This window comes from Sinocyclocheilus anshuiensis, unplaced genomic scaffold, assembly GCF_001515605.1.
Source record: "Sinocyclocheilus anshuiensis isolate Anshui unplaced genomic scaffold, SAMN03320099.WGS_v1.1 scaffold976, whole genome shotgun sequence".
NCBI classification, from domain to species: Eukaryota; Metazoa; Chordata; class Actinopteri; order Cypriniformes; family Cyprinidae; genus Sinocyclocheilus; species Sinocyclocheilus anshuiensis.
In genome coordinates, this window is record NW_015552538.1 from 511,090 (window position 1) to 521,204 (window position 10,115).

Consider the following 10,115-nt stretch of genomic DNA (forward strand, 5'->3'; position numbering starts at 1 on the left):
AGGGGCATCCTCTCATAGTCGTTTCCGCGCATCGCCTCGATGTTGGCATAACTCGTATGCTAGAATCGATGAATGCGTAAGAAAGATAACGCTCAAAACTCACCATACGCAGAGCAGGAGGATTGGGAAGGCTCAGCCTCAGCTTCTTCGCCGTCCTCAGACATCTCCTGCTCTTACTGGGCTGAACCCAGCAGAGCACCGGCCCCTGGATCAAACGATGTTAAAGAAATAATATCATCCTCCAGCAGCTTACTCTCGTCCACAGCCGACGAGCGCGAGAGGGAAAACCCCTTTTTAAACTCATCAGCCGGATCCACCTGTGATCCCCACGAGCCCATCCTCCTCCGTGCCTCAGCAGCGGTGGGTCCTGAGCCGCGGGAAGCAGATGGCTGCCCCCCTTTCCTCGAAAAGAGAGACAAACGAGAGCGGAGCGTTTCATTAAAATACGCTCGCAATGAACGCGGATTGCCCCCTCAAGGACATCGCGTGCGTGCTCTTTGCCCAAACAAACAACGCCGAGATCGTGTGTGTCATCAGGTGTCAAATAACGACGACGCGGATGCACACACCCTCTAAACGCTTTGCTAGTGCTCGCCATAACGATAGGAATATAGATCGCTCTTACCACAGAAATGCACGCTTCAAACAAAATGGTCAGTGAAGACAAAGAAGAGAATGACATGTTCTCCCGGTGCCTATTTATACTATAATCGCACCGGTAGTAATGTCATGGGCTGTCGCCGGCCAACGTGTTGTTGGTGTTTATGTATGCTTCAGACACGGGTCACGATGAGGCTTTCTCCATAGCGACCCCTAGAGGACGCAGTTCGAAGTTCCCTTGAAAGGGAACGTTCTCCACACTAAAAAACTGAACTGAAAGGTTCTTTGGAAAACCCAAAATGGTTCCTCTATGGCATTGCTGTGGAACCCCCTTTTTAAAACCAAATTTGTAAGAGGTAGAATGGAAAACGCATAAAATCACAAAGTAAAAACAGGAGGCACTATACTCGAAAAGGAATAAAAGTTCTGGATGTTGGCTTCGTAATACAGCGATGTCAACCACAGCGTTTCGTTTCGTCATTTATTTTGGCACAGGGCCACTGACGCATAGATTTTGTTGAGCAAAATGCTGAACAATTATTAGAAAGAACAAAACAAAAATATAGCAACTGTAGTTTGTATTTAACAATGAAAAAAAAAAACATAAACAAAAGCTGTCAGCTTTGTTTAACCTCACCGGGTCTAAATGAAGATCAAACACTGGTTAATACTAATAAAGGCTCAATATGACTGGCCGAGCTCTCTTGAACACAGACACACCTGCCTTTGATCAAAGCCTGCTGCTTGAAAGCCATGCATATGCGGTGTATAGTCCTGTCATGCAAACAAACCTGACGCTATATTTAACTGGGCAGCTATCACTTGAAAGGCCTGTTTGTTTTTATCTGAAGCTGAAAGACATCAGACGGCATCTGCTGCCTCGAGGGAGGAAATCTGTAACACTGCTACTAAACTGAAAACTAGAAATGTCTGGTTATAGCCTAATCATTAAAGCTGTCACACTTCACTGATTATGTTGATTTGTATAATAGCTAATTTCGGTTCTCGAATTTAGGTTTTGTCTCACTCCACTCTCTGTGTAGCAGTGAGGACTTTCTGTAGGTTACATCGGTAGGCCAGTAGGTGATGACAATAACTCTTAATGAGTAAATCATTAATTTCATTCAAAAAATAAATATTACTGCTTGAATAAAATAGGAAACACTCCTCAATAAACACAAAACACAATACAATTGCAAACCTAAAATAAATAAATAAATAAATGACATTTACATTTAGTCTTAGCAGACGCTTTTATCCAAAGCGACTTACAAATGAGGACAATAGAAGCAATCAAAACTAACAAAAGAGAAACAATATGTAAGTGCAAATGACAAGTCTCGGTTAGCCTAACGCAGTACACGTAGCAAGGTATTTATTTATTTAGATACACACACACACACACACACACACACACACACACACACACATATATATATATATATATATATGTATTACTTTGAAATACACTATCAGTTTCAAAACTTTTAAAAGTGAATGACTCCTGTTTCTTTTCCACATTCCTCTTTAAACGTCTGTTCTGGGAGTCTGTAAGTTTGGTGGGCAGGTACAAAATTACACGAAAAGGGCAAATTGCTTTACTGCAGCAACAAATGCATGTGTACAGCTATCCACAATGATATATTTACCACTTATAGTGGTTCAAATTTTGAAGATGGCTAAGGACTCAGCTGCTCGGATTGAGTTGGCCAGGTCATTCCACCAGGAGGGAACAGTTAATGAAAAAGTCTGTGAAAGTGATTTTGTACCTCTTTGAGATGGCACAATAATGCGCCGTTCACTTGCAGAACGCAAGCTTCTAGAGGGCACATAACTCTGAAGTAATGAATTTAGGTAAAGGGGTGAAGAGCCAGTGGTGGTTTTGTAGGCAAACATTAATGCCTTGAATTTAATGCGAGCAGCTACTGGTAGCCAGTGCAAATTGATGAACAGAGGTGTGACGTGCGTTCTTTTCGGCTCATTAAAGATTAATCTTGCAGGCATTTTGGATTAATTGTAGAGGTTTGATAGGAGTGGCTGGAAGACCTGCCAAGAGAGCATTGCAATAGTCTAGCCTGGATAGAACAAGAGCTTGAACAAGGAGTTGTGTTGCATGTTCTGAAAGAGAAAATAAATAAATAAATATTCTAATTGATTAATTAATTAAGACAAAAACAAAGACAGAAGAATATTGCAAAATCTGAATTTATGTACAAAATAATTGGCCAAAACCACAAAGAAGCGAAACATGTGAATGTCTTGACGAGTGAGTCACTGAATTATTCACTGAACTGAATCAGTGTTTTTGAACCAAATCATTATGAAAAGCAACTATTACTGCTTGGAGATGTGCAATGGTTAAATATATTGTGGCTTTCTGCTGAGATATTTTCTTTGGCAAAGCAAAAAATAGACAAACAGTGACTAACGTCTCTAAAATGTAAGTTACTCTGTATTTAGGCTTGTTTCTGTTAGATTGCTTCATTGTCATGCCGAAAGGATTTGTTGACTTCAAGGAAATCAATTTGTTGTTTACAATCATGTGATCCGTGGTGGATATTGATACTCAAGATTGATACACAGTCTGATCGCTAATTATCCCACTGGAATTATATTATTCAGTTTATTAATAACAGAAGGTGGACAAAGAAGGACACCAGGAGTGAGGTAAGCAATGGTTTACCTATATACCTACTTATGATTGGTCAGATTAAGGTAACACTCTTCCTGAAATTTGACTACTAGATGATTAGATTACTGGACGATGGTAGATGTCATAATTACACCACATTACTTTAAATGCAGTTCTTTCTTTTCTTTTTTTGGAGTGAAATTTATTTTTTTCGACATTTTCTCCATCTGTTGTCTTGAGTCACTGCTCAGGATAGTCACTAGTGAAGCATTTGGCACATGACCGAATGCTGCCAATAAGGTGCTGCTAGTGGAACAGAAATTGTTATTGAAGTAGTGAGCATATTGATGAATGTCACATGCTATTAAAAGAGTTCCAGAAATTCAAGCAATCCGCTTAATATTTCTGGGGACATAATGTGGGATTTTGTGTATTTAAACACAGTAAATCAATATATCTTTCAAAGGCTCGTTGCAAATGCGTTGAAGTACACATTAACAAACTGCCTAAATGTCCCACTGATGAGTTCTTGCTGATGGTCTTTTGGGTGATTGGGTGCAGGTGATGCAGAGTGAGACCCCCCCAGCTGGTGCTGTGTTTAAGTTCATGTCTCACATAGTCTAATTACTAACAATGGAATCCTACTAACAATGGAAACCATAGTCACATTTTCCTCTTGATTCTACCTAAAGGTCTCTAAATCAGCGGTAGGGCTACAGGATGGACAAGTTCGAGACATTCAAGAACAGATGTTAGAGGGTAGAGGGGTGTTAATAATGAAAACAGTGATCTTTCCTTCCATAACTTATTTCTGATTTGTACTGATAGTGTATCATGCGCAAGGGCCTATCTTTCACAGGGCCAGAATAGGTCTTATTCATAGGTGAGCAATCTTCAAATTAATACCTAGTTAAGTTCATTGTTTTTACATAATTGTTTGATATTAACAAATGATTTTGGCTTGAGGAAATTGAGGAATTCTGTTTTGATTTTGTAACCCTCTGTAATCATATATATTATATAGAACAATAATGTAAAATCAAATATGAATATTGAAGAAATTAAAGGAGTATTTGAATGTACATAAAAATCTTTTAAGAAGTCATATAGCCGATTAAGTAATTATCATTACTGTTATTAATGAAAATTTACAGTGCCAACTATTTTATTAATTGCTGTATTAATGAAATGTAATGAAATTAATTACAAATATTTATTTATTTGTGGGAGCTGATGGGTGAATCATTAGTTAAAATAACTTTTTAACTTGGGAACATTATAGGGTAATGGTTTTTTATTATTAATTTGTGTCTTTTTAATTATAATTTTTACGACTGTAAAAATGAAACAGAATTTCTCTATTTTGGGCTTGTCCCTTTGTGCATTGCACTTTTCACAACTGCCTAAAATTGAGCATCAAAAGTGTAATTAATTGGTTACATTTTTGATATAACGATTATTATTTTTAATCAAAACATTAGCTGTGATCTTTTTACCAGGACATGTGAAATCATAGCTGATACCATCAAAAATGAAACTTTAAATTTTGTTTAAAGTAGTCAGAAGTGTCGCTGTATGACGAATCCTCCATATATTATTATCTGAGTAATGTATTGTGTCTACAGAACTATGCAGGCATTTGGAGTAGGCACTAGGTAGTCAAACTGTGACTGCAGTAAAAATTGTGTTTCACCAGCAGATGGCATTGTTGTATGTTTATGGCAAGCGTGAGTGTTGAGTTCTATAAATCACTAGACGGCACGGGCCATGTGTTTGGGGACAGGGTCATGCTGAATACTGTGCCACTGCCAGAATCAACAGACGGATCCCTGATTCCATCTAAGTAATGCGGCTCATGAAAGGCCAAAGCCCTGTGATAAATCCATTACCCACAACTCCTGTAGTCATTGTCCCACCTCTTACTGACCTCCCAAAATAAACCCTAAAATCTTCCTCTCCCAGGGCTGGGAAACTCACTCGGACGTCCGATCAGCCGGAGAAATGTTCAACGCTTCATTTCAGGGCAAATGTATAAATACGTTTATAAGATCATCACTTGGTGTCCTGTGGTCTTTTATGACACCAATGAATGACAAAGTGAGGGTGAGAGACACAGTGAGCAGATTCCTGCGCCCCAGGCCCATTTATCAGCACGTTTGATGTTCCGGATTGACATGGAAAGCACATGAAGTATAACCGCGTGTGTCCAGAAGTCGGTCTTTAGCAGAGAATCAAGATAGCATTCTGATGCAACTCTAATTTACAGTAAATGTAAAGATGTTATTGAATGCATAATTTAAATAATACAGTAGTGGGTGGTGCAGCATAGTGGTTGAAAACCTGGGCTGCTATAAATGGACAGTTGCAGGTTCAGTGTACAGTACAGTGGGTCATCCATAAACTAATAACCCCTTAGAGAAAATCACTTGACACCAAGTTACTCCAAAGGGATTGTATTTATGGTCTGTAATCTGTAAACTGCTTTGGATAAAAGCATCAATGAATTAACAAATCAATAAACTGTTTAGACTTTCTGTGCTTCCCTTGTGAAAAAATAAGTGCGCTTAAATGTAGTGAATGTCCACTTGTTGTGTATTTTAAATTCTAAAAGTATATTTTTAAATAACTGTACTTTCAGATAAAATTACATGAATTAAATTAAAGTCTCCTTACGTTTATTTAAAGAGAGTATACCTTAATGACTGTTTCTTAAACTTAAGTACACTTTTAAGAAGTGTACTGTGAAATCATGTCAAAACTTTAAAAGAACGTTTTAGACCATCATATTTTAATAATATTTTGTCATGCTTTAAGGAATTTGAAGTGCTGAATAAAATACTAAATCACAGGTACAGTAGCCTACTTAATTATAGTTTTAGCTGTAGTGTGTTATTCAATATTACATTTAATTTAAATACATATTAAACATGTTTTAACAGAAAATGACATTTAAGTTTACTTTGGTTTGCCATTAATGCTTGTCAGTATATTTGACAGCAAAGACAATGGAAGTAACTATGAATTTACATTTAAAGGGACAGTTCACCCCAAAAAGAAAATTCTAATCACCGACAAGTTGTTCCAAACATGTGTTTCTTCCCTCTGCTGAAAAAGAACATAAAAGAGAAGATTTTTTAAGCATGTGGGTAATCTAACTATTACAGTCCCCATAGTATTTTCCCCTTTGGCAGTCAGTGGAGACCATCAACTGTTTGGTTACTCAACATTCTTCAAAATATCTTCTTTTGTGTCTTTAATGTGTTTTCTGTGAGTTAAACACAGTAACATCTAGGTTATGTTTATTAATGAATTTATTAATACATTTTTAATATTTCATGGTGTATAAAGGAACATTAGGCCTATTTAAGCAGTAAACATGTAAAGTCTTTCATTTACACACACATTTACACAAGTTGTTACAACCCTGTATGACGTTCTTCTGTTGAACATGAATTGAAATTTTTAAACATGTTTGTGTTTTTTTTTTGGTCTATACAATGAAAGTCCACAGTGCCTTTTAACACGGGCAAAAACAGTTTAAACGTTCTACACAATATATTTTCCACAGAAAAAATAAAGTCATACAGGTCTGGAAAGATATGAGTACATGATGACAGAATTAACATTTTTTGGTGAATTATCCCATGTAATAAATTCATTTTATAAGCTTATTGTAAAGTGTTCCCCATTAAGACACCAGTCCATTCCTAAAATACAGTGAACACACCACACATCATTTCATGCTGCATGTTAGAAATCAACAAGATTTCCACATTCCTGTTGTCAGGTGGTGGAACCGACCTCTGAATCGGTTCTGGCCGCACACTGGGTTCTTTCACTGACACAGAGGGAAGACTGGTTCCCTGGTCTGCAGAGTACTTCAAACACCTGGTCCAAAATCAACAGCACATGTTGAAAAGCACTAACAGCGGCCCAATGATGTCACCTGAGCCCGCCATACTGCAAACCTATGACTTGTCAAATTAAAGAGAGAAAACCACAGAGATGTGTACCCCTTGGAAGCGACGAGGCCTTTTTCTCCTTTCCTTCTGGGAAATGGAGATTGTGTGTCGGGAGGCCAGTTTCCAGAATCCACCTGCTGCCAAGCTTTAATGGCGTGATAAACAAAGAGAAATCGTTAGAGAGCATTAAAAACACAGCCCCTAACTCGCATGTGACTTCGGTTTATGAGAAAGAGGCAAATGCTCTACTCTCTAAAAGCTAAGAATAGAGGCTCTTTATTTCGTTTATATATCGGTTTACAATTTATACAGTGCACTAAAGCGGAGAAATTGCAACCTTGTAAACATTTTTCATTAAGCATCCTTAAAGCAGCTAGAATTAGTATAAACTTTCACAACAGAGCAGCTACACGATACAGCCATAAAACAGCCAGTATAGTGTATGAAATAAGGCTCTAAACTTTCCATCAAGTACTGAAAACAGCTTGTGTTTTGACCCAAAAACACTCACAGCAGCAGCTATTTTTTATTTATGTATATTATATTTACTGTACTATTAGAATTCTTAATGATTCTCCAACAGAGGGCAACACAGGCTCCCATATCAGATGAAAGTACAAAATACCAGCATAAACCAGCTTCATAGCCCATAATTGAGTCTCTATACGCACATAAAATGACATTTCTTATTTTAACCATCACCCTTCTGCCCACAAGAATGATTCATCAGTGCAAGAAAAGCTGCTAAGTATAGGCCAAAACATAATCCTTGTCAAGTGTACGATATTAAATAAAGCCAATAATTTCAGCATCTGTTCTCATTATGCCTAAACGGAGAGTAATTGTTTTGAAATTTGAAAAATGTGTCAATGGAGCTCTCAGCTACTGCTAATGTGGCTGTTATTTCAGAGGGACCCAGAGGAGTATTTAGGCAGCTGCTGAGGCCTCCGTCCGAGCCCTGGTATCATCCCTTCATCAGGCACTCCTTGAAGTGGTTTTATAAGACATGACGAGGGAGCCCGGGCCGAAAGTGATCAGCGGGCGACGCACATCTGAAACCCATTTCCCGCAATTAAAGGGAAGAGACTATCAGCTCTAAACATCGCCTGTTTCCACGGTATCGGTTTAAACATTCGCCTTGTGCACACATTCCCATAAACAGTGACAGAACATTTCCAAATATATTTGTTTAGAGAAAAAACACAGAGGCTATTCCAGCTGGGCCTGGAGGGGGGCTTCTATGGATCAATAAAGGTCATGTTTTTGACAGTGGTTTGAAAGTTTGAGAGCGGTCCCAGCATCTACACCTGGGGTGGGCCGGGTCTTGATGTGCAGTGGTGTGAGTGTGTGTCCGGCTTGAGAAATGCTTCCCCCGTCGATGCCTTCACTGGTCATTTTCTCTCTATTTATGAGCTCATCAGACTTCAAACACAATAAAACAAATACCAGACATGCGGCTAGTGGTATGGCAGACCTGATTGCTATAAGAAACTGCAATCAAGCCAATTTAACTCGAAAATGCATTGTTATAATTCCAACACGCAAAGAGATAGTAAACAGCTTTGACTTAGCATTGTTTGGTTCACTGCTCCTCATGCTGATGTCTAAAAATGCTTTGGCTGAGAGCATAATAACTTCTGAAACTAATTCTGTAATGATGGTTTTGTGAGATAAAGAATCTGTTGATTTGCTGAAGAAGCGCTGTGAGACTCTTATCTTTCTCTTATCTTTCTTGAGTGTGTTTTGGTCCATATTAAGGTGTTTATATGTGAGTGTGATAATTTGTGAAAGGGGGCAGTTTAGACCCTACTTTGCGTAAAAGGTTCAGTATTACATCAGAAATTAAGGGCCTAATTTTTCCTCATCAATTTTAACATTTGAAAGAGAAGTGGGTCACACTTTTATTTTAAGGTCCAATTCTTGCCATTAACAAACCAGTAACTATGACTGTTGTCTCAATTAACTCCTAATTTGCTGCTTATTAATAGTAAGTAAGGTAGTTGTTAAGTTTAGGTATTGGGTAGGATTATAGCAGGGGTGGCAAACGTCGGTCCTGGAGAGCCGCAGCCCTGCAGAGCTTTGCTTCAACCCTAATCAAACACACCTGAACAAGCTAATCAAGGTCTGAAGGGTTACTAGAAAGCTACAGGCAGGTGAGTTTTAATTAGGGTTGGAGCTGTACTCTGCAGGGCTGCGGCTCTCCAGGACTGGAGTTCGCCACCGCTGGATTATAGGGATGTAGAATATGGCCGTGCAGAATATGTGCTTTATAAGTACTAATAAACAGCCAATGTGTTAATAATAGGCATGCTAAAAGCAACTTGTTGATAGTGAGAATTGGTTCCTTCTAAAAACAGAGAAGTGGAGTTTTATAACAATATTTAGTTGTTTGGACTCAAATTTTGATTACTACCCTTACGAAAAAGAAGTTTATTCAATTGTGCTATTAGTATACTTCTTTTAAACTAAAAATAGGAAAGTATACTTTTAGTCTACTTTTTATGTACTTCTCAGACATATACTTAAAATGACATTTAAGTATACTTGACTTATACTTAGAAAAAAGTCTAAATATATTTGAGGTATACTTGTGCTCCAGGAATCCATGTTTTCATTGTTATACGGTAGGGGGCGCTAGTACACATCTTCTGTACAGAATTACCAAAACACAAGCGAAGAAGAAACCGAAACACAACAGATGCTTCCACATGTATTCTAACACGATCATAAGACATAAAACAGCATCAAAACTGTGTAATGTTATGGAATAAAATGTCGAGCCATGAAGAGGTAATGACCGTCAAGCTTTGGGGTGTTGATCGACTCCATCTACGTTTTGATTATCATTCTAAATCCAATTCATAGTCTTTTTTCAGCTTTTTGTTCAAAATGTTGTTTATTTCTTTATTTTTTTATTTATG

General features: G+C 38.0%; 1 long non-coding RNA gene across 1 annotated transcript in view; it reads right to left on the minus strand.

Annotated features, from left to right (window-relative positions):
- LOC107663907 (uncharacterized) overlaps nt 1-394 on the minus strand; it is an 18,652-nt gene extending 18,258 nt beyond the window's left edge. Inside the window, exon 1 of the long non-coding RNA XR_001631399.1 lies at nt 254-394. This is a non-coding gene — a long non-coding RNA (uncharacterized LOC107663907). The remainder of the gene's footprint in view (nt 1-253) is intronic.
- Between the last annotated feature and the right edge of the window lie 9,721 nt (nt 395-10,115).